The sequence below is a fragment of the Pan troglodytes genome, chromosome 7 (genome assembly GCF_028858775.2).
Source record: "Pan troglodytes isolate AG18354 chromosome 7, NHGRI_mPanTro3-v2.0_pri, whole genome shotgun sequence".
In the NCBI taxonomy this organism is placed as follows: domain Eukaryota; kingdom Metazoa; phylum Chordata; class Mammalia; order Primates; family Hominidae; genus Pan; species Pan troglodytes.
The window spans coordinates 15,944,776-15,970,545 of NC_072405.2; the positions used below are offsets into that span (position 1 = coordinate 15,944,776).

The window sequence follows — 25,770 nt, forward strand, 5'->3', positions numbered from 1 at the left end:
TGGGGGATGGTGAGGGAGGTGTGGTTGCGCTGAGCAGTGTAAAGGTATTGGTGTGAGACATACGCCACTGTCTTTGCGATGCAGACATCAGGATCATTGACATAATTTATTGCACACTGCTTCAAATGCTGTTCATCCATAATTTCTAATCCTTGCTACAATCTTGCAGCATGGATGCCTGTGTTACCATCTTCAGATAGACAGCTTGGGGCGTCCGGAGAGCCAGAGCTGCTCAATTGGCACACGGGAGGGCCAGGAATGGGATCTCTCTCTCTCTGGCTTAAAAGCCCATCCTCCTCCTTTTTAAAATGTTTTTATTTTTAGTTTTATTTTATTTTTTGCCACATGACACCCCCAGAAACAGAGTCAGACATGAGAAAAGGAACCAAATGCATAGCCATCCACAGAGTTCCCGAAAAAAGAAAAGAAGGATTGTTTTAAGGACTTATTTTCATTAGGATTCCAATGATGACTTATTTTCGTTTCAGCTTGTATGTGGTGATGAATATTTACCTTATTTGAAGCTGCTGTTGTCAAAAGTTATCTGGAACAGGTAATGTGAGGCCTTCAGAGATCTCTCTTTGAAAATGAGAACAGAAACGACACACACTGGGGCCTATAGGAGGGAGGAGGGTGGGAGGAGGGAGAAGATCAGGAAAAATAACTAATGGGTACTGGCCTTAATACCTGGGTGACAACATCATCTGCACAATGAACCCCCATGATACAAATTTATTACCTATGTAACAAACCTGCACATATACCCCTGAACTTAAAATAAAAGTTAGAAAAATGAAAAAAAAAAGGAAAATGTATGTACATATATACTTTGTATCTTTGAGTAATTGGTTCCTAATGACAAACATTTCCTTCCTCCAATTCAGTTCAGTGGACAGGACATGTCTAGGCAGGAGAGCCACAGACAGGGTGAGGGAGGCACCAGGTGGAGGAGCCCTGGGAGGCGCAATGGTGAACAACACTGCTTCCGGGGTCATTGGCTGCAGCAGCAAAGCAAAGCAGAGTGTTCATTGTGATTTGTCATGGAGAATGATTTGCCGTGCATTTGCCTTCTTAGCCTATCTACTTCCCCTGTGAGTAGAACTACAAGACATTCCTTTTAGGATTTTGAAGAACAGAAAAGCCTTTTAGGTGCGTTGTCCAGAAAACCAAGAAAAAGCCCTAGTGGTTTGTTGCTCTGAACTTTGAAATCTTTGCAGCTGGATGTCACCATATTCTCAAGTGTGTGAGATTCTGGGTATTCTGTATATATTGTTAAGATCACAGGAGAACTAATCTGTGTCATTTGGAAGCCATTTTAACCACAGAGTCAGATATTTTAGGAAATATTAAAAATCCTCACTTGGAAATGAACTTTTTTATATCACGTTTAAAAACTTGTGGTAAATACATATAACATAAAATCCACCATTTTAACCATTTCTAAGCGTACAGTTCAGTGGCACTAGGTACATTCATGTGGTTGTGCAATCATCACCCCCCAGTGTCTCTAGAACTTTTTTCATCTACCCAAACTGAAACTTGGTATTTCTTAACAATAACTCATTTTCTTTCCTTCCCTACAACCCCTGACAACCACCATTCCTTTTTTTTTTTTTTTTTTTTTTTTTTTGAGATGGAGTCTTGCTCTGTCACCCAGGCTGAAGTTTAGTGGCATGGTCTTGGTTCACTGCAATCTCTGCCTCCCAGACTGAAGAGAGTCTCCTGCCTCAGCCTCCTGAATAGTGGGGATTACAGGTGCTCGCCACCAAACCTGGCTAATTTTTGTAATTTCTTAGTAGATATGGGGTTTCACTATGTTGGCCAGGCTGGTCTTGAACTCCTGACCCCAGGCGATCCACCCCCCTCGGCCTCCCGAAGTGATGGAATTACAGGTGTGAGCCACCGTGCCTGGCCCTTGGCAACCACCATTCTACTTTCTTTCTTTTTTAATTTTTTTTTGAGACGGGGTCTCGCTCTGGCCTCCAGGCTGGAGTGTAGTGGCAGGATGTCAGCTCACTGCAACCTCTGACTCTCAGGCTCAAGCAATCCTCCCACCTCAGCCTCAGTAACTGGGACCACAGGGATGTGCCACCATGCCTGGCTAATTTTTGTGTGTTTTTGTGAAGATGGGGTTTTACCATGTTGCCCAGGCTGGCCTTGAACTCCTGAGCTCAAGCAATCTGTCCACCTCAGCCTCCCAAAGTGCTGGGATTACAGGTATTGAGCCACTGTGCCTGGCCTACTTTCTCTATGTAAAAATTTGACTACTCTAAGTATCTCATATGGTAGTTGTCATTTTGTGACTGGCTTATTTCACTTAATGTCCTTAAGGTTTCCCCATGTTATAGCATGGCTCAGAATTTCCTTCCTTTTTAAGGTTGAATAATGTTCCACAATATGTATCTACCACATTCTGTTTATCCATTCATGCAAAAATTTTCCAATGATATGAACATTTAGGTTGTTTCCACCTGGAAATACATTTCAATTTTTTTTTTTTTTTTTTTTTTTTGAGACAGAGTCTTGCTCTGTCGCCCAGGCCGGAGTGCAGTGGCAGGATCTCGGCTCACTGCAACCTCCACCTCCCACGTTCAAGTGATTCTCCTGCCTCAGCCTCCTAAGTAGCTGGGATTACAGGCACACGCCACCAAGCCCAGCTAATTTTTGTATTTTTAGTAGAGACGGGGTTTCACCATGTTGGTCAGGCTGGTCTCGAACTCCTGACCTCGTGATCTGCCTGCCTTGGCCTCCCAAAGTGCTGGGATTACAGGCGTGAGCCACCGCACCTAGCCTCAAAATGTTTTAGCTGAGAACAAATACTAATTACTGATTCATAGAAACAACTGTTTTAAGTTTACATAAGGGTCTGTCACATATAGTTTGATAGAAGTGCTGTTTTATAGATCCAGGGTCCAAACACCCCATACAGGATTGTAATCAGGTTCCTCATATCTAGATATTATATCTAGATCTAAAGCAAGTTGGGGTAAAACATTCTACTGGAATAGATTCTGTCATTTAAATATATTTGATTACTAATTACAGATTCTGCCTACAGTAACCAACCCTCTGCCAATTCCTAGAAAGTAAAAGGTATGTTATGGCAAAAATAGGATTGATTATCTAGGATCATGTATCCTTGAAACTTGCATGGTTTTAATTGAGTCTTTCATACAATTACACTGCTATACCAGAGTCAGGCTGCAAGAAGAACTGACTGTGGTCAGGGGCACATTTACCAAATGTGTTCTAACACTACAGAGAGAGTTTTCGCTGTGTTGGGGAAGAGAAACAATTTCCATTTGGATTTGCAAATTGCTATTCCTGTCAAAAGGAGCAAGCTGATAACGTCCCCAGTCTTCTTTTAGGAAGTTTGGGGAACACAGAGCTCACAGGCAGAGGTACTCAGAGAGAGACACAAAGCCACAATCATGTAGAAGAAAAAGCCAGCCCTGAAATGGTAAATTATTGACAACTGGGCATTCAGCGGAGAGCACTGAAAGGAAAGTAGGCACTCTTCTGTAACCACAGCAGATGCAGCCTGTTTCTAAAATCCAAGGCCAAGAGGCAGGTATTTTCTGCAATTAATAATAATGACACTGATATCAGGAAGTAACCATTCTGGCACAGACTGGCAGGTAACAAGAACAGCCTGGGACACAGAGATCACAGAGGCTGGATAATGTGGGAAGAAAATGAGTCTCTACGGGATGAGACAAAAGCAACTCCTTGTCACGTCTGACTAAGGGGTTTCAATAGTTCCTTAATGCTGGGAGACTGGAAGTTAATATCAGAAGCCTGTACATACTTCTTATTGTTGTTTGTAGGATTATATTCACGTTAATTGCATAACGAAGCGTGTGTAACTGTCATTCTATGGTGCACAGTCATTGATTCGCAACCAATGTTTCTGTTGTCTTCATACTGCCCTCAGTTAGGGAACCTCTTCAGGGGTTCCCGGAGAATGATCTGTGAAGCAGCTGGAATGTTCTGACTTCTGCAGGCCCCATTCTGGTCCCTGAACATTGTCCTAAGGGAAGACATTCCTAGCATGAAGTACTCCTGTCTGCGTATGCTACGTGTGACTCAGCCCTTGTTTTCGGAGTTGATAATAGACCCGGTTTACTGCCTTGATATATTTATAGGTTCTATTATCCTTTTTGGTTTTTCCAGTGCTTTCTTGATGCTCCTAAAGATCTCAGGAGATGTAACACAGGAGTGCGGAGACAAACACAGTACCAAGAACTGAGTTCCTCCAGTGGCTTTTCTATGAATAGAAAGAGAAGGGAAAGAAAACAAGAAGAGAGAAGGCATAGAAACATGTTTTTTTGGCCAGGTGCAGTGGCTCACACCTGTAATCCCTGCACTTTAGGAGGTTGAGGGGGGTGGATCATGAGGTCAGGAGTTCGAGAGCAGCCTGGCCAAGATGGTGAAACCCCATCTCTACTAAAAATACAAAAATTAGCCAGGTGTGGTGGTGGGCACCTGTAATCTCAGCTATTCAGGAGGCAGAGGCAGGAGAATCGCTTGAACCTGGGAGGCAGAGGTTGCAGTAGTGAGCCGAGATTGCACCACTGCACTCCAGCCTGGGCAACAGAGCAAGATTCTGTCTTAAAAAAAAAAAAAGAGAGAGAGAGAGACAGAGAGAAAGGAAAAAAAGAAACTTTTTTTTCCCCTTAGGGAGCTAGGATAGTCATGATTAGACTAGTGATGGGAGCTGAAGAGAGGCCATTTGCACCGCCTGGGCAGAGTGGCCTGGGCACAGGGCCAGAGGGCACCCATCTGGCTGCAGACCCACAGGTGCCCTGTGAGGTACGTCCCTTGAAGCTTAGTAAAGCATATATTCTTTTGAATTGTCTAGATCCTCCCTCCAATGTTTACAGACCCTGGTGCAGAGAAATTGCTTCGCTAAGAGGACATGGGTTACTTTTCTCTGCAAATTCTTTTTTTGGGGGAATGGGAGGGGAAGGCTTAGAAAAGATGGGTAAGGGTAGGCTTATGTTCTGTGGAGTGACGCTAACTGCCTTTTATTTTTGGTTGATGGCTCTGAGGCCTGGCTTCTGAGATGCAGTATCGCTCTATTTCCTCAAGTTCAGAGTCACCACTGGTTTTCTGGATCGCTTCAGATGGGCCCTTTCTCTTAGCCTCTGTTTTAACATTGGTAAACTGGAAAATTCCAGGCCATTTCTTTGTGTGTTCTTCACAAGGATATAGGACAACCATTAAGGCTGTGTTCTAGAAAATAAAATACTTTGGGGAAGAGAGTCTAGATTTAATTTTCTGTGATGATTTAATAGATTCAAAAGGCAACTTGAGAATATTTTTCTTTGGCCCCCTCTATTCTGTATGACGGAACTCCAGTCCAGAGTCAAGTCTCCCCCACCCCACCCCGTGACACTTGGCTGTTTCCACCAGCCTTTGTTGAAGTATCTTGTCAAGTCTAAATCTTAGACCTTTAGGCTCCTGTGCACACCATTCAAAAGTGATTCTATGTAGATTTGACTGTAATTAAACCTGCTTTTCCTTTACAATGTTGTTAAGATTGACATCTGAGCAGCATAAGTCCTTATTTTTCCCTTGACAGATTATTTTCTTTATTCAAATAAAGCCTGTGTTCTATTTTGAATGCTGGGAGAATGGAGATTTTCTTTTTTCCTTTGGAGTTTGAAGCAATTAGAGCCACAAATTAATTTTTCACATTAAGAGGGGTGTTTTGTCTTCCAATCTGCACCTGCTCAGCCCCATTTCCAGTTATTTGGACATTGTTGCACTAAAGAAGAGGAAATACTTATGCCGGGACGGAGGGAATCACTAATGGCTAATCAATAACTGTGGAGTTTTTCAAAACTCTAAAGAGACTCAGTACAGTGTTGGGATAAACAGTGGGATCATTTAGTGGTGGTTTCCCTGGTGTGGGGTTCCTGGAAAGATCCAGAATTGATCATCAAACATCACCACTTATATCTGTGTCCTTTAGTCACTTAAAATTCAATAACAAATTTATTATTCTCCCTCAACTCTCTGCCTGCCCCCAAACTTAATCTTCTGTATCTCCAGGCTTTGTTAAGGTTGTTTAACATCCATAGTCTCAGAGTCAGAGAGTCCCTAGTCTCTCCTTCCTCACCCTCTAGCATGGGCAAGGGTTGGCTTCTTACCCAATATCCATTCCTTCTCGCTCCTATTGCTCACAGTGCCCAGATTTTAATTTGTGGAATTACTCCATTCCCACCTGCCTCCCTGGGTATTTGCTATGCAGTTGCAGCAGAATTTACTCCACCCCTAACCCACATGGTGGGCCCTGATTAGTCCAAGGCCCTTGAACAAATCCTTGAATGTTTTCATCTCTCTTGCCATAGAAATTGGCTTAGAGGTTGGCCCACATCATTCATTGTGTGGCCCTCCCCTGGCCCTGAGATTGGTTCTGACTGGTCCAAACAGAGTAAATGAATGGCTTTTGTGTGATAGCTGAAGAAAGGAAAACCTCTTTTTTGCTTTGAAGAAGGTGGTGCACAACTATGAGGTTGAAACAAGTTCAGCCTTTTGACTACCATGAAGAAACCCGGCAGGAGGACACAGCCCATCACCGAGGGAGGCAGAGCCCAGTGGATCACAGAGAAAGAGTCGGGGCCCAGGGTCCCTCTCAGTGAAGCACATCTGAAGCCCACTTTACTGCTGCACTTTTCCCATTACATGAGCAAACCAGTTTCCTTTTCGCTTATGCCAGTTTGTGTTGAATGTTCTGGTAATCAAAAGTATCCTTGGCTAATATATCCCCTCAATGATTCACAACAGCCTCCTGATTTTGCTTCTTTCATAAATCTCAAGTTCAACCTCTCTCTACTATCCTTAGTGTCACTAGATACTCACTATATTATTTATTGGGACCCAGCTTAATTTTAAATGACAACTTTACCATTGAGAAACTTTCTAAGAAAACAGAAGCCCAATAATTCAGAGATTAGAAAGCTGACTGACAACCCCCAAATGATCACATATGGAAGTGTTTTATACCCCACGGGCAGGTCTTCTGTCAATGAGGCCCTTCCAGGGCTCATTCTGTGCTGGCTTCCCAGCGTCATCCTCCCTGCCCCTTGCTTCGTGCCACATGCTGCAGCCACACTGTGTTTTTTTGCAGTTTCTCAAGTCCCAAATTGTTTTAAGACTTGTTATGTTTTTTATTCCTTTGTATATTCTCATTCTCGTGTTTGGAAAGAAGTCCCTCCCTCTTCCACTGAAAAGACTTGCCAGTCATCCTGCAGTCCCTGTGAAACCTGGGAAGCTTCAATCTGCCATCTTGGGACAGGTGATGCAATTGATAGGGCTGACTAGGACCAGGGATGAGACTAAGCTGACCCTAACCCTAACCCAAGCTGTTGAGTCAGTGCACAGACTGATAGACAGGTGTAGACAGGGCTTGGGAGCTACCAGAAATCTAGACAGGCCAGGGGTCACAGCCAGAGGGTCTAGCAGAGTGACACGGTTTGGCTGTGTTCCCACCCAAATGTCATCTTGAACTGTAGCTCCCACAATTCCCATGTGTTGTGGGACGGACCCAGTGGGAGGTAATTGAATCATGGAGGCGGGTTTTTCCCATGCTAGTCTCATGATAGTGAATAAGTCTTACGAGATCTGATGGTTTTATAAAGGGGAGTTTCCCTGCACAAGTTCTGTTCTCTTGTCTGCCACCATGTAAGTAGTGCATTTCACCTTCCACCATGATTGTGAGGCCTCCCCAGCCACATGGAACTGTGAGTCCATTAAACCTGTGTCTTTTGTAAATTTTCTTGTATTGGGTATGTCTTTATCAGCAATGTAAAAACAGACTAATACACAGAGTCAACAGAAGTCATTCAACAGAGGCCTGGTTAATGGTGCTGCTGTAGAGGAGATGTAAAACAGAGCATGAATCCCAAAATTTCAGGCTACAGGTGGGTAGCACTGGGCCCAGCATAGTTAATTCTAACCAGAAGGCCAGGAGACAGGAAGAGAATCCTCTTCTTGATTTAGGGAGTGATAGGGAGATGCTGAAATTCATTTCAGCAGTCATCTTAACCCAGGGGATGAAGGGGATGGCTTAGAAATCAGAATTGCATGGAGAATACTGCTCAGTTTTATTTCTTATTTTCAAAAGGAGTTTGTGAGACCACTGCAGGTACCTCCTTCCAAGGAATCCTAGGATCTAGGGAAGGGGAGATGGGGATGTGGGATGTGTGGTTTTGTTTTGTTTTTTTCTTTTTTCAAAGACAGGTTCTTGGGTTCTGGTTCTGTGGCCTGGACTGGAGTGCAATGGTATAATCATAGCTCACTGTAACCTCGAACTCCTAGGCTCAAGCAGTCCTCCCACCTCAGCGCCCCAAGTAGCTGGGATTGCAGGCACACACCACCATGACCGGGAAATTTTTTTGTTTTGTTTAGTTTTGAGACAGAGTTTCACTCTGTCACCCAGGTTGGAGTGCAGTGGAACGATCTCGGCTCACTGCAACCTCTGCCTCCCGGGTTCAAGTGATTCTCCTGCCTCAGCCTCCCAAGTAGCTGGGACTACACGTGCCTGCCACCACACCCAGCTAATTTTTTGTATTTTTAGTAGAGACTGGGTTTCACCATGTTAGCCAGGAAGGTCTCAATCTTTTGACCTCGTGATCCACCCACCTCAGCCTCCCGAAGTGCTGGGATTATAGGCGTGAGCCACCATGCCCTGCCAATGTCTGGGAAATTTTTAAATTTTTTGTAGACACAGCATCTTGCTATGTTGCCCAGGATGTTCTCGAACTCTGGGCCTGAAGGGATCCTCCCACCTCAGCCCCCGAAGTGCTGGGATTACAGGTGTGTGCCACCATGCCTGGCCAGGATGTGTATATTTTAAAAAAGCTCTTCAAGTAATTCTGATGTTGTCTCTACTGCCCTTTGTGCTCCAGGGTTGCCCTGGGGGGTGATCTTGCATCTGCTTGTATCTTTTTTATTTTTATTTTTATTTATTTTTTTGAGACAGGGTCTCACTCTGTCACTCATGCTGGAGTGCAATGGCATGATCTTGGCTCACAGTAGCCTCAACTGGTCTTAGGTGATTCTCCTACTTCAGCCTTCCAAATAGCTGGGACTATAGGTGTGAGCTACCATGCCTGGCTAATTTTTTGTATTTTTTGTAGAGATGGAGTTTTGATGTGTCGCCCAGGCCGGTCTCAAACTCCTGGGCTCAGCAATTTGGCTGCCTCAGTCTCCCAAAGTGTTGGCATTACAGGTGTGAGCCACTGTGCCCCGCCTGCTTGTATCTTTAGCTCTTCTGTCCCCATCTCCTCCCTATACTCATCTAACTATGCTCAGTCACTGCCTTTGCTTGTGCTGTTTCAGAATGTTCTCTTCCATCTTGCCCCTCTGGTTACCCTATGCATCCTGCTCATTCCTAGCATCCACGAAAGCGTTCTAATCTTAATTCCATCTCCAAACTTTCTCTCCACGCTCAACCCTGGGTTAAGCTCCACACTCCCTTTTGTCACCACAAGAACTTGATGCATCTCTTCAGAACTCATACTTAGCCTCGTTCTTATTGTTTGCTTCCCTTCTGAAACCTTGGAGAGCCAAGACTACGCTTTTTCATCTTAGGAGCCATAGCTGTGCCTGCTGCGTAGCAGGCTCAATGGCTGTGGAAGTGCATGGATACCCGTAAACAAATGGAATCAAATGGAACAAAGGCCACAAGGGTGCTTTGTGAACCACAAGGTGCAGCAAAGGTGCAGCATGTTATTATTATTGCTAGTCAACAAGACAGAAACCTCTGAAAGTCTTCAAGGTCTACTTCCTCTTGGATGCCTATCTTGATTCTTCTCCAGACAGAATCAATGACTCCGTTATTGGAACTCCCTCAGTAGGCTGCATTAGGCAGCTTTTTCCAGGATGCTTTATGCAAATTACCATTTATATCTCATGTGCCAGTCTCCCTCACTAGACAGGAAAGTCCTTTAGGAGAGGGATGGGACGCATTAATCCTGGGGACCCTTCTCAGAACGCTCTTAAGTGCTTTGAACATTAGTATTAGTTGACTTCCTGCCCTCTTCCCTCCCCAAGGCAAATATCTTCATCTGCACTCACCTTCTCCCCTTCCAGTCTCAGATGAAGCAGCCAGCATCCTCTGTTCCATTCTCCTGTGCCCTGGGAAGTTGAAAATGAGAGTGGATCCTGTGATCTCTTTAATCACTGGCAGCTAATGTGTCCATGCAATGGATAAATGTGAGAACTGTCTTCGCTTCCCTGAAGAGAGGCCTTCATGCTCATGCTCTCTTAGTAAAAAGGATGTGGAGAAACTGGGAACCCAGTGGGAGAAGTAGGACAGAGAAGAGAAAGGGGGCTGTATTGAAGAGAGGACTTCCAGAGTAGCCAAGGGAACCGAGGAAGGATTTGCTGGTGTCTGTGCAGCCCCGGAAGCACGCTTGACTAAGAAAGGACTGGGCCTGGGATTGGGTGGATTTAATTATATTGGGCATAGACTTGCTGGAGCAACCTCCAATGCCGACCTCTGTATCTGGCCTGAGATTTGGTGCTTGCCTGTGCTTAAGTATGGATACCTTGGTTTTTGATCCTGTCTGCTTGTCAGGAGGTGGTACTGTTTTCCTCAAATATTAGGCCTGTGTGGCTACCAAGAACTGGTGACTGTCCAGGGAGGAGGCAGTGGCTGGAGGGGAAGGGCCACATTCCCAAGGCCTTTGTCACAAACAGAACCCAGAGCCTCCATGATGGCAGGGGAGGCAGGAATTGGCTGGCACTGCAGGGCATCACAGCATTCTGGGGCAGGAAGGAACCTTAGAGCTCACACAATACATCATTTAAGGGATAAGGATCGTTGCAGGTGAGGCCCGGAGAGATTAAGTGATTTACCCAAAGTCATTCAGAGAAGCAGGACCTCAAGAAAAGACCCAGGCTCAGCCCACAGCTTGAGCTTTGCCCACACTACTGCAGCCCAGGCATCTGTGTAGACAAATGCACTTCACGGAGGTCAACTCAAGGGCCTCCCCTATCCCGAGGGCCAAGAGTCCACGGATGGGTCAGGGGAGCAGCTTACTTGGACCAAGAAGACATGAGGGTGGGTGGGAGAGGGGGTCACCCTTTGCTCCAGTGGGTTAGTGCTCATCTATCTTATCCAGCACTTTATTAGCTCAGTTCTATTACCATGGGCTAATTGTCCACCCATGATGAATAGGGCTGATTTCCTCCTCTCCTCTGCCTGCCCCTTCCCTCCTCCCTCAATCCCTCCTCCCTCCCTTGTTTTCTCCCTTCCTCTCTGCCTCCCTCCTGGCTTCTTTCTTGAACACCACTTTTGTGGTAGACATTGTGCACTGTGGCTCCAGAGTTGAAAAAGATCCGTTTCTGTTCTCCAGGAACACACAGTATAGAAGGTAGGAGATGAGCAGGGGGTTGGGTGCTGTTCGCGGACTAGTCTTGTACTCAAGGGTCTCTTTACATGGAAATAATACAAGAGAATTTCTAAGATAGCTCTAGAAAGAAAACAAGATGCCCTTAAGGCCACTTTCACCATTCACTGTGAGAACTACTTACATATGGTGCCTGCACCTCTCTTCGTTGATGCCTCCCTGAATTTATTTATTTTTATTTGACCTTCCTCAAACTTTCATCTACATTCATGTGTTTTTACAAACAACAAGCAAGCTGAAAGACCATGCACACAGACACTCCCATGTGGAATCACAGCCCCATGCAAATATATGTGACCCCACAAACATTCAAGGGTACAGATGTACACAAAGGATGGTCTGGATATGTACGCAAGTGATGCTTGCACATAGATATGAGCAGAACTACATAAACACACATGTAAATGCATGTATGAGAAAAGCTGTATCAATACGTGCTGAAAGAGTTTTGGCTTGAGGAAAGTCATTTCAGTGCTTTGTCAAAACAATGACAACAAAACACACTTGAGGCAGCTCGGCCAGCTTTCAAGTGATTTATAACTCTGATTGCCTTGACTCTGACCCCAGAGCTCATTCAGAGAAAACACTTGGGGAAAAGCAGGGGACATCAAAAGAAGCAGTAGACACCTGGTTGATCCTCTCAGAGGAGAGGAATCCAGAGTGCATGGCTTCATCTGGGGTCCCTTGGCGCTTTGTGCAAATCTCTGCTAGAAACCCTTCTCTGTGTTGTAACCACTGGTTCATCAAATTGATTTTCCCACTAGACTGCAAGCTCCTTAGAGGCAACCTCAGTGTGGGAGTCATCTTGATGTTCTCAGCCCCGAGCGCAGTTCCTGATAGTAGAGGTTCAGTAAATGTCTCTTGACCTATAGAGGATTAATTGCTCTAACTAAAATGAGTAGACAGGGAGCACACAAGGCCAGTCCTTAATTTCGGTGCATTTCCCTCTGTGTTAGTCTGTTTCGCACTACTATAAAGGAATAACTGAGGTATATATAAAGAAAAATGGTTTGTTTGACTCATGGTTCTGCAGGCTGCAGGCATATGCTTGGCCTCTGGTGAGGACCTTGGGAAGCTTTTACTCATGGCAGAAGGCAAAGGGAGCCAGCGTGTCACATGGCAAGAGAGGGCACAGGAGGCGGGGGGAGGTGTCATGCTCTGTTAAACAACCAGCTCTCATGTGATCTAATAGAGTGAGAACTCATTCATTTCTCTGAGGATGACACTAAGATGTACATGTAGCATCTGCCCCCATGACCCAAACACTTCCCACTAGGCCCCACCTCCAATAGTAGAAACCAAATTATGACATGAGATTTGAAAGGGAGAAATTTCCAAACCGTATCTCCCTCTCTCTCTCAATGTGGAAGATAGCATGGCTGGGATCCCTTAGCATTTATTTCAACCACTGGTTGTCTAGAGTTCCTAATATTCTAGAGTCTGGGAAGCTAAGAATGACACTTCTGAACTCCCTTGCAGCTACATCTCTGGTTGTAATGTAGATGATATCAACCAGCTACACTAGGGTGAGACTTGAATTTGCAGCCGAGAAGGGCAGGGGACTGGACTGCAGCATTGTGGTGCGGCTTTGGATTCATTGGTTGTAGTAGTAGCTTCCAGATTTGACCAGGAATTTCTTGATTGTGGCAGGAAACTTGGTGGTACAGTTCTGTGCTGTGACTTTGGGAGTTGCTTCTGGTAGCTTAGTGATGTGGTTTGACTGTGTCCCCACCCAAATCTTGTCTTGAATTGTTGTTCGCATAATCCCCATGTGTCATGAGAGGGACCTGGTGGGAGGTAATTTAAGCATGGGGGCAGTTACCTCCATGTTGTTCTTATGATAGTGAGTGACATCTCATGAGATCTGATGGTTTTATAAGTGGCTTCCCCCAACACTTCACTCTGCACTTCTCCTTCCTGCCATCATGTGAAGAGGGATGTGTTTGCTTCACCTTCCACCATGATTGTAAGTTTCTTGAGGCCTCCCCAACCGTGCTGAACTGTTGAGTCAATGAAACCTCTTGCCTTTATAAATTACCCAGTCTCAGGTAAGTTTTATTAGCAGTGTAAGAACGGACTGATACACTCAGTGTAGAGTCTATCTTTGATACAGTGAGCCAGGCATATGATTCCTTGTTGTAAATCCCTTCCTGTTAAAACTGGGGAAAGTAGATTGTGCTTTTTACGAATTATCCTGATGAATACACAATCACAGGGACAGGTGCCATCAGTGCCTGCATTTTAGGGAAGCCAGAGTGTTCATGTATCCATTAGCCTTCTCATTAGTGTGTCCATGTGGAAGAGTTATAAGAGGTACAAAGACCACCCCTCTTCTCACATAATACAATCTGCCTTATGCTATTGCAGGTATATCAATGAGAAAGACCAGTTCGTTTAAAGTCTGGAATTTTTTTTTTTTTTTGGAGAGACAGCAAGAAAGCTAGCAGCTAGGATGCAGCCCCATCATGAGTGCAACAGAAAATGGCAGTCAGCCACACAGTGGGAGCCACAGTGGGCAGGCATGCAGGAGGGTGGTTTGGACTGAATGTTCCCTCCCAAATTCACATGTTGACACCCTAGTTCCCAGTGTGGTGGTGTTTGAAATTGGGGCCTCTAGGAGGTAATTGGGTATGGAGGAGGTCACAGGGTTGAGCCCCCATGGTGGAACCGGTGTCCTTATAAAGAGATGATCTAACCAGAGCTCACTCACTGCCTCTGCTCTGTGAGGATACAGAGAAAAGACAACCGTCTACAAGCCAGGAAGCAACCCTCACCAGACACTGGATCTGTGGGCACCTTGATCTTGGACTTCCCAGCCTCCAGAATTAGGAATAGCAAATGTTTCTTACAGTATAAGAAGAATATAGACAGAAAACAAACAGACAATTAAATATATAATACATCAGGTCAATTCACTGAGAGCTCAATAATGTACTTTTGCCTCCATTTTTCAAGGAGTTTGAAAGGACCTTGTGGGCAAAGGTCTACCATTTTGTGAACCTTATAATGACCAGCACTAGATGCACAGTAAATAATAGGTCCATGCTTGTTTGCTTATTACTTGAGGTTGGCTGATTTTCAATGGGAAGACAGAGGGATACAAAAATTAGGCTTTGCTTACACAAAACCAAATGCTATGGAAAACTGGCCTCTCACTGGGGTGGAAGTCAGCAAGATCTATGATTTTTTTTTTCTTGTGAAGCACCATGATTGTTTTAAAAATCAAATGGCACAAATATAAGCTGAACATATACAACATTTATTTCATCATGACTTGGTTAAGGAACAATATAAAAAGGAAAGAGAAGAAATGTTATTAAAGTCTTATAAGCACTATCCCAAATGGACTACTCTAAGATGTTCTATTATTCCATACTCTCTCCTTTAAAATGGATTTTTCCCCTACAAACCTGCATAAATATTGCTTTATAGCTGTTTTCTTTGTATATCTATACATCATTAAAACTTTATTGCTTTAATACAAAATTGTATGTGTCTTCTCATTACAACCAAGCAAAATTATGTGTGCACATGGACAAGGGCCAGAAGAGAAAAAACAAAAGGGAAGTCAGTTATTGGGTGAAGGTTGTGAGGCTAAAGGTAGTTCTTTTTTTCTCCTTTAGATGTTTCTTCAGTGTGATCATGTGACATTTAAACAAGACTATACCATACTATTGATTGGGTTTGAAAAAATAGTAAAATGTTTCTCCAACAGAAAAGAGTTCAAAACATGACAGTATGACCCAGAGAACCCTGACCCACATGTCAAAATGCTGCCGGCCTCAATGACGCCAGCTGGGAGGTGTCCTTGGGCGCCTCTGCACACCTAGAAGACAGGAAGGATTTACCAGTCCACTTGTCTTAGTCTCCCAGATCCAAGGTCTTAGCATCAGAAGGGCCTCAGAATTCCTTAGCCTGGGCCACACTCAGAGAAAGTCCTGGGCAGGGAGGCCCCCTGTGGAGACCCAGGTGTCAGTCATTGTCGTTCAAGAAACCTTCCTATCACTGTTGGTGCTTCTCATTTGATTCTGCAGTCCCGACCCTATCATTTTGCTCTCATTTTTCTTCCTCCTCCCTAAAGACTCAACACAAGGAGCCAGGGACTGTGAGCCTGGAGAAACCCAGCTTCCAGTCTTGGTTCTGCCACTCACCCTCAGAGTGTCCTCTGAGCAAACCATGGAAGCTCCCAGGGTCCCAGTTTCTCATATGTAAAAATGGGGGTGTTACATTAGGTGATCTCTAAAACCCTTTCATTTCTGGTATTCCAGGACTCTATGATTCTAAAAATGGAAGAAGACAGCCATGCATTTTGTTCAACCAGCAGAACTTCAGGGCTCAATCCAAGAATATTCTTGTTGTGGCTACCAGAGAGGCTCCAAACCCAGAAACTCAACTGAGGCAGACAATCTGGTCGCTTCAAATCATCATTGCCTCCTTTTTTTTTTTTTTTTTTTTGAGACATGGTCTCACTCCGATGCCCAGGCTGGAGTACAGTGGCTTCATCATGGCTCAATGCAGCCTTGGCCTTCTGGGCTCAGGTGATTCTCTCACCTCAACCTCCAAGTAGCTGGGATTACCGGCACATGCCACCATGCCCGACTAATTTTTATATTTTTTGCAGAGACAGGATTTTGTCATGTTGCCTAACTTGAACTCCTGGGCTCAAGCCATCCTCCCAACTCGGCCTTCTCCTTACTTTTAAAAATCTTTTATACCTGTAATCCCAGCACTTTGGGAGGCTGAGGCAGGCAGATCACTTGATGTCAGGAGTTCGAGACCAGCCTGGCCCAACACGGTGAAACCCCATCTCTACTAACAATAAAAAAATTAAAAAAATAAAAAATAGCCAGGAGTGGTGGTGGGTGTCTCTAATCCCAGCTACCCAGGAGGCTAAGGCAGGAGAATTGCTTGAGCCTGGGAGGCGGAGGTTGCAGTGAGCCGAGATCGCAGCACTGCAATCCAGCATAGGCAGCAAAGAGAGACTCAGTCTCAAAAAAAAAAAAAAAAAAAATCATTGTTTATTTTTATTCTTGTTTAGAAACAGGGTCTTGCTCCATCATCCAGGCTAGAATGCAGTGGTGAAATCATAGCTTACTACAGCCTCCATTTCCTGGCCTCAAGTGATCCTCCTGTCTCAGACTTCAGAGTAGTTGGAACTGCAGGCATCTGCCATCATGCCCAGCTAATTAAACAAAAAATTTTAAAGATGGGGTCTCCACTATGTTGCTCAGGCTGGTCTTGAGCTTCTGGACTCAAGCGATCCTCCTGCCTCGGCCTCCCAAGGTGTTGGGGTTACAGGCATAAGCCACTGCACCTGGACTTCCTTACAGCATTGCTAGATAAACTTGGACTTATCAATTAAATAATTCCACTATTAACTCACATACCTAGGAACTTTGAACTTCTCATGTAAATATATACACAAGGCATCTGGCAATGCAAGTTTATAAAGATGAGAAGGCAAAGACCTTAACTGGAGGTGAGGTGGGAGGGAAAGGGGAGGAGTAGTTGGCATGTATTGGGCATTCTTAATGGCAAGTTCCAGAAACCCAACTCAAAAGCAGACTCTATTGGCTTACATAGCAAAAAGTTCATTTCCATATTCAGCTTGACCAAGGGACTCTAGCGATATTGTTGGATCTGGATTGTCCTCTTTTCTTGGTCTCCTGATCTTGGTTCCTTTGTCACCTTCACTCTTGGGCAGTCCTCCAATCAAGGTGGCCTCACTGTCCAAAGATAACCATGTTTTTCCCAACCATCCCTGTTTTGGTTCTTTTGGTTAGTCACTTTCATAGTCTCTAAAATAAATAACAATATAAACAGGCTTCTATCCCTGCTTCTTGATGAATCAGTATAAGTTTCTTTCCATGATGGAGGAAGATCAGACCATTCATACTTTGCCTGGCTCAACAGAGTTCTATCATGATGCTTGGTTTCTTCTTCTCTGGGACACTTGTGCAGCCTGAAACAACATCCTTACACTTCATGTCTTATTTTGTCCACTGTATCCTGATTCTTCACTCTGTAAGGCAAGGAAACTTCTGCTCACATCCTTCCTTCTGCCTTGCCCCACTTCCTGCCACTTCAGGGTTGGTACTTGCTTCATTGTATTCTGTAGCCATCATAGATTTGCCCAGGATTTCTCTGTATGTGGATTTTATAAACAATAAGCAAGTGTTAGGCCAGGTGAGGTGGCTCACACCTGTAATCCCAGCACTTTGGGAGACTGAAGCAGGTGGATCACCTGAGGTCAGGAGTTCGAGAACAGCCTGACCAATATGGTAAAACCCCATTTCTACTAAAAATACTAACATTAGCCGGGCGTGGTGGTGCGTGCCTGTAGTCCCAGCTACTTGGGAGGCTGAGGCAGGAGAATTGCTTGAACCCGGGTGACGGAGGTTGCAGTGAACCGAGATCGTGCCACTGCACTCCAGCCTGGGCAACAGAGTCAGACTCCGCCTCAAAAAAAAAAAAAAGGAAGTGTTATTTATATTACTCTAAGCATGTAAATGTTGTTTACTGATATGCACATTACTACACTAGGGTTTATTCTCTTTAGGTCTAATGTTATCACTACTCTGCCTTTCAGTGGAGATTGTGACTAACATTTAGTTCAAATACATATTTTTAATACTCTAGTACTTGCCTTTATCAAAGTCTCAAATTTTCTAACTTTAAATCATACTTTTCTTGTTGCTGTTAATTCCCAGAACCCTCTGTCTTTCTATTCTAACCTAGATCTCTACTAGCTGCTCTCTGGGGTTGAATTTGGTTGGTCTCCTGAATCCATGACTTATTTCTTGTTTTATACTCTTATTTTATCTGGGCTCTAATTTCAAGTAGCTCCCTAAGAAAGGGATTATGAGAGGTAAACTTTGGACTCCTTGCCTACTTTGAAGTGTCCATTTTACCTTCGTCCTGTATATAGAATTCTAAGTTGGAAATAATTTTCCTTTAGAGCTTGCTCCCTTGCGTTCCTGATTCACTGATGCTGATAAGTCTGATGCCAAGCTAACTTCTGTTCTCTTTTAGGAAGAAACCTGTTTTTTTTTTCTTTTCTTTTTTTCTGCATATGTTTACTATCTCTTTATCCCTAGTGTTCTGAAATTTCATAATGCCATATCTAGGTAGAAGTCTTTTTTCATCCTTCGAGCCTTTACTTACAGGAATCTCTGTTTAATCTAATAACTTGTGTCCTTCTTCAACTCTGGTATATTCTCTCTTATTATTTTCTTGCTAGTTTCTTCCTCTCTGCATCTCTTTCCAAAATCCTTGTTAATCTGATGTTGGACTACATGGATTGATCCCTTGCTCTTAAAGTTTCTTTCATATTTTTAAAATCTTTTTTTCTTATACACTAAGAGATACTCCCAAATTTATCTTTCAATCCTTCCATTGCATTCTTTAAATTTCTGCAATTGTATAGCCACATTTTTTAACTCAAAGAGCTCTTTCTTATTCCCTCATGGCTCATTTATACATAGAATATAATTCTGGGTTTTACAGATTTTGTTTTGCTTGTGTTTTCAGTAATCTTCTGTATCCTGAATTATCTGTGCTCTGTTTTTTGGGGGAGGGGGTTACTGCTTGATTTTTAATTTTACATTGCAAATATTAGGTGCATTGTTTATGTGTAAAACCAAAGCAATAAAGAGACTGAATTGAGAGCTCTGTGTCTAGAACCTGGGTTGCTGACTGTCAGGCTTTTTAATGGGACAGGTGGGGAACAGGCTGTTATGCTGGGGCACCTCTACATGGAATTGGATGCAGCACTTGACTCTGGTGACACTCCTTATTAGGTCCTCTAATTTTCCCCAGATGGTTTTTAAAGTTGAGAATAACTTTTAAAAAAAATTCTTAAATATCTTTATTTTTTAAAAAATTAAGAACATCTCCATCCATTATGATGGTTACTATAAAAAATAATAAATGTCAGCAAGGATGTGAAGAAATTGGAATGCTTGTGTACTGTTGGTGGGAATATGAAATGGTGCAGCCATGATGAAAATCAGCATTGTGGTTCCTCAAAAAGCTAAACATAGAATTACCATATGATCCTGCAATTCCACCACTGGGTATATACTCAAAAGAATTGAAAGCAGGATCTTGAAGAGATATTTGCATATGCATGTTAATAACAGCATTATTCGTAGTAGCTAAAATGTGGGAGCAACCCAACTGTCCATCGATGAATGAATGAATAAGCAAAGTGTGAGCTATACATACAATGAAATATTATTCAGCCTTAAAAAGGAAGAAACTTCTGCAATATGCTATAACATGGATGAATCTTAAGAACCTGATGCTCAGTGAAAGAAGCCAGTCACAAAAAGACAAATACTGTATGATTCCACATAGATGAGATTACTTAGAGTGGTCCAAATCACAGAGACAGAAAGTAGCATGGTGGTTGCTAGGGGCTGGAGAGAGGGGGGAATGGGAAGTTATTGTTTAAAGGATATAGAGTTTTGGTCTTACAAGACTAAACGAGTTAAGGAAATGGATGGTGGTGACGGTTGCCGCAACATTATGAACATATTGTCTGGGTGTGGTGGCATGCATTTGTAGTCCTAGCTACTTGGGACGCTGAGATGGGAGGATCACTTGAGGCTATAGTGAGTTGTAATCCTGCCAGTGCACTTCAGCCTGGGTGACAGAGAGACCCCATCTCAAAAGAAAAAATAAATAATAAATAAAAATAAAAGAAAAAGAAAAAAACCTGCAAAAAGCCATTATGAGTATATTTTAAAACACTGAACTGGGGTCAGGTACAGGGACTCATGCAATCCCAGCACTTTGGGAGGCTGAGGAGGGGAGATTGCTTGAGACCAGGAGTTTGAGACCAGCTTGGACAACATAGTGAGATCCCATCTCCAAAAAAAAGAAAAAAAAAATTAGTCAGGCGTGGTGATGCACACCTGGAGTCCCAGCTACTTGGGAGGCTGAGATGGGAGGATTGCTTTAGCTGGGAGGTGGAAGCTACAGTGAGCTATGATTGTGCCAGTGCACTGTGAGACAGAGCAAGGCCCTGTCTCAAAAACAACAACAACAAAAACCCCAAAACACTGACCTGCACGACTGAACTGCACATTTAAAAATAGTCAAGAATATAAATTTTATGTTATGTGTATTTTATCACAATAAAAGGAAGTGAAAGAGAAAATCAACTGTCCTCAGTTTTTGGTAGGAGAAGTTCCCGGTTACGGCAGATTTGTGCGCTGTGGTAGGGAAGAGTTAGGGGTTGGGCTGTCTACATGCTCCATCTGCAGGCCTTCAATTACTCCTCAGCACCACTTCCCACACCAGTGCCTCATGTCACCTGCTGTCTCAGAGTATAGAGTAGAGTTTTTTCAGGTCCTGCAGCCCCTTCGTTTATATTCCAGGCTGACTTTCCTTCTTTTCCCTTTATTTGTCATCATTCTTCCATCTGCTTTATGTCTTCTAGCAGTCCATTAAAACTCTTCACCTACTGTTAGCTCTCCTGCCATTCTCTTGACTCTTATGTGTTTATACCTTTCAAATTCTTTTTGTCATCTTTTTCATGGGATTTCGGGAGGAGGGGTGATACCCATGTGTGCTTGGCACCTCCCCCTGAACTGTCCAACCAGCAGTTGTTAATTATGTGTAGAGTGGATGTGTCTCTGGATTTTCTATTGATTACGGATGTAGAGAGACTTTGAATTTACTTTAAAATGCTCTAGTTTAGGGTTGGAAGGAAACTTACACTTTAATAAATAAATCCCCATGTCTTAATTCAGGGCTGGATGGAAACATGGACTTGAATAAATAAGTCCCACGTCTTTCTTATGTCAGTCATGGTTCAATTGGAGAAGCATGGCCGCTAGGTATGCACTTATTTATTCTGTATTATAAGGATTTGACCTTACCCAGTTGTGGGAGGTGATTGGATAAGTCTCTCTATGGCTGTTTTCTTAGTGCTTGATCCTGGGGTTTGAGTCCTGCAGGGTGGACAAGGAAGATATATGTAAAGTGGGGGAGAGTCAGGATGAGATGGAAACAGAGGTACGAGTTGGAGTCCTTAAGGATGGATTGAACCTGTGTCAGTTCTTGTTGCCCTTGGCCTTGATGGTGTGGGTGCCCTGCAGGAGGAGCTGGCACCCTTGATCACAGAAGTAAATATACACTTGGTTCAGGACTTGGAGAAGACGAATGGGGATGTGAGAGAAGGGGAAGCAGCTTGAGGACTGATCGCTGTCTCACCGGATCCAACTGAGCCAGCAGGTGAATGACAACGTGTGGGAGCTGCCTAATCCCCTGCACCTGCCTGCTGAGAGTGAGAACCACATGGCTGCAGCCTTACCTCTACCCTCCCTATCTCCGAGACCTGCCCCTGCTGGGAATTTACAAGGAAATGAATTTTAGGAACCAGTTCCCTCTTCTCAAGTTGACACATTACAAAGCCACCACACTTTTGGAATAGAAAAATTAGGCTCAGAGAGATTACATGAATTACACAAAGCTTGATAACTCTTTTAAAACTTGGACTAGTAACCAGGACTTTTGATTTCCAATACAAATCCCTTTAAAAAATGTCAGGGATCAATTCAATGAGAGGAGGTAACTATCCTAAATATATATGCACCCAATACAGGAGCACCCAGATTCATAAAGCAAGTCCTTAGAGACCTACAAAGAGACTTAGACTCCCACACAATAATGCGATACTTTAACACCCCACTGTCAACATTAGACAGATCAATGAGACAGAAAGTTAACAAGGATACCCAGGAATTGAACTCAGCTCTGCACCAAGCCGACCTAATAGACATCTACAGAACTCTCCACCCCAAATCAACAGAACATACATTCTTCTCAGCTCCACACTGCACTTATTCCAAAATTGACCACATAGTTGGAAGTAAAACACTCCTCAGCAAATGTAAAAGAACAGAAATTATAACAAACTGTCTCTCAGACCACAGTGCAGTCAAACTAGAACTCAGGATTAAGAAACTCACTCAAAACCACTCAACTATGTGGAAAGTGAACAACCTGTTCCTGAATGACTACTGGGTACATAATGAAATGAAGGCAGAAATAAAGATGTTCTTTGAAACCAACAAGAACAAAGACACAACATACCAGAATCTCTGGGACACATTCAAAGCAACATGTAGAGGGAAATTTATAGCACTAAATGCCCACAAGAGAAAGCAGGAAAGATCTAAAATTGACACCCTAACATCACAATTAAAAGAACTAGATAAGCAAGAGCAAACACATTCAAAAACTAGCAGAAGGCAAGAAATAACTAAGATCAGAGCAGAACTGAAGGAGACAGAGACACAAAAAACTCTTCAAAAAAATCAATGAATCCAGGAGCTGGTTTTTTGAAAAGATCAACAAAATTGACAGACTACTAGCAAGACTAATAAAGAAGAAAAGAGAGAAGAATCAAATAGACACAATAAAAAATGATAAAGGGGATATCACCACCAATCTCACAGAAATAAAAACTACTATCAGAGAATACTATAAACACCTCTATGCAAATAAACTAGAAAATCTACAAGAAATGGATAAATTCCTCGACACATACACCCTCCCAAGTCTAAAACAGGAAGAAGTTGAATCTCTGAATAGACCAATAACAGGCTCTGAAATTGAGGAATAATTAATAGCTTACCAACCAAAGCAAGTAGAGGACCAGATGGATTCACAGCCGAATTCTACCAGAGGTATAAGGAGGAGTTGGTACCATTCCTTCTGAAACTATTCCAATCAATAGAAAAAGAGGGAATCCTCCCTAACTCATTTTATGAGGCCAGCATCATCCTGATACCAAAGCCTGGCAGAGACACAACGAAAAAAGAGAATTTTAGACCAATATCCCTGATGAACATCGATGCAAAAATCCTCAATAAAATACTGGCAAACCGAATCCAGCAGCACATCAAAAAGCTTATCCACCATGATCAAGTGGGCTTCATCCCTGGGATGCAAGGCTGATTCAGCATATGAAAATCAATAAACGTAATCCAACATATAAACAGAAACAACTACAAAAACCATATGATTATCTCAATAGATGCAGAAAAGGCCTTTGACAAAATTCAACAATGCTTCACGCTAAAAACTCTCAATAAATTAGGTATTGATGGGACGTATCTCAAAATAATCAGAGCTATCTGTGACAAACCCACAGCCAATATCATACTGAATGGACAAAAACTGGAAGCATTCCCTTTGAAAACTGGCACAAGACAGGGATGCCCTCTGTCACCACTCCTATTCAACATAGTGTTGGAAGTTCTGGCCAGGGCAATCAGGCAGGAGAAGGAAATAAAGGTATTCAATTAGGAAAAGAGGAAGTCAAATTGTCCCTGTTTTCAGATGGCAAGATTGTATATCTAGAAAACCCCATTGTCTCAGCCCAAAATCTCCTTAAGCTGATAGGCAACTTCAGCAAAGTATCTGGATACAAAACCAATGTGCAAAAATCACAAGCATTCTTATACACCAATAACAGACAAACAGAGAGCCAAATCATGAGTGAATTCCCATTCACAATTGCTTCAAAGAGAATAAAATACCTAGGAATCCAACTTATAAGGGACGTGAAGGACCTCTTCAAGGAGAACTACAAACCACTGCTCAATGAAATAAAAGAGGATACAAACAAATGGAAGAACATTCCACGTGCATGGCTAGGAAGAATCAATATCATGAAAATGGCCATACTGCCTAAGGTAATTGATAGATTCAATGCGATCCCCAACAAGCTACCAATGACTTTTTTCACAGAATTGGAAACAACTACTTTAAAGTTCATATGGAACCAAAAAAGAGCCTGCATTGCCAAGTCAATCCTAAGCCAAAAGAACAAAGCTGGAGGCATCACGCTACCTGAATTCAAACTATACTACAAGGCTACAGTAACCAAAACAGTATGGTATTGGTACCAAAACACAGATAGAGACCAATGGAACAGAACAGAGCCCTCAGAAATAATGCCGCATATCTACAACCATCTGATCTTTGACACATCTGACAAAAACAAGAAATGGGGAAAGGATTCCCTATTTAATAAATGGTGCTGGGAAAACTGGCTAGTCATATGTAGGAAGCTGAAACTGGATCCCTTCCTTACACCTTATACAAAAATTAATTCAAGATGGATTAAAGACTTAAATGTTAGACCTAAAACCATAAAAACCATAGAATAAAAACCATAAAAACTATAGAAGAAAACCTAGGCAATACCATTCAGGACATAGGCATGGGCAAGGACTTCATGTCTAAAACACCAAAAGCAACGGCAACAAAAGCCAAAATTGACAAATGGGATCTAATTAAACTCAAGAGCTTCTGCACAGCAAAAGAAACTACCATCAGAGTGAACAGGCAACCTACAGAATGGGAGAAAATTTTTGCAATGTACTCACGTGACAAAGGGCTAATATCCAGAATCTACAATGAACTCAAACAAATTTACAAGAAAAAACCAAACAACCCCATCAAAAAGTGGGCAAAGGATATGAACAGACACTTCTCACAAGAAGACATTTATGCAGCCAAAAGACACACGAAAAAATGCTCATCATCACTGGCCATCAGAGAAATGCAAATCAAAACCACAATGAGATACCATCTCACACCAGTTAGAATGGCGATCATTAAAAAGTCAGGAAACAACAGGTGTTGGAGAGGATGTGGAGAAATAGGAATATTTTTACACTGTTGGTGGGACTGTAAACTAGTTCAACCATTGTGGAAGTCTGTGTGGCGATTCCTCAGGGATCTAGAACTAGAAATACCATTTGACCCAGCCATCCCATTACTGGGTATATACCCAGAGGATTATAAATCATGCTGCTATAAAGACACATGCACATGTATGTTTATTGTGGCACTATTCACAATAGCAAAGACTTGGAACCAACCCAAATGTCCAACAATGATAGACTGGATTAAGAAAATGTGGCACATATACACCATGGAATACTATGCAGCCATAAAAAAGGATGAGCTCATGTCCTTTGTAGGGACATGGATGAAGCTGGAAACCATCATTCTCAGCAAACTATCGCAAGGACAAAAAACCAAACACCGCATGTTCTCACTCATAGGTGGGAATTGAACAATGAGAACACATGGACACAGGAAGGCGAACATCACACAACTGGGCCTGTTGTGGGGTGGGGGAGGGGGCAGGGATAGCATTCGGAGATATACCTAATGTTAAATGACGAGTTACTGGGTTCAGCACACCAACATGTCACATGTATACATATGTAACTAACCTGCACATTGTGCACATGTACCCTAAAACTTAAAGTATAATTTTAAAAAAAGTCTGCACTTTACTATAGACATAACACATTCT

General features: G+C 42.9%; 1 long non-coding RNA gene across 1 annotated transcript in view; it reads left to right on the plus strand.

Moving 5' to 3' along the window:
• The window catches only part of LOC129135638 (uncharacterized), a 52,712-nt gene extending 51,907 nt beyond the window's left edge, over positions 1-805 (plus strand). Inside the window, exon 4 of the long non-coding RNA XR_008536614.2 lies at positions 489-805. This is a non-coding gene — a long non-coding RNA (uncharacterized LOC129135638). The remainder of the gene's footprint in view (positions 1-488) is intronic.
• The last annotated feature ends 24,965 nt before the right edge of the window (positions 806-25,770 follow it).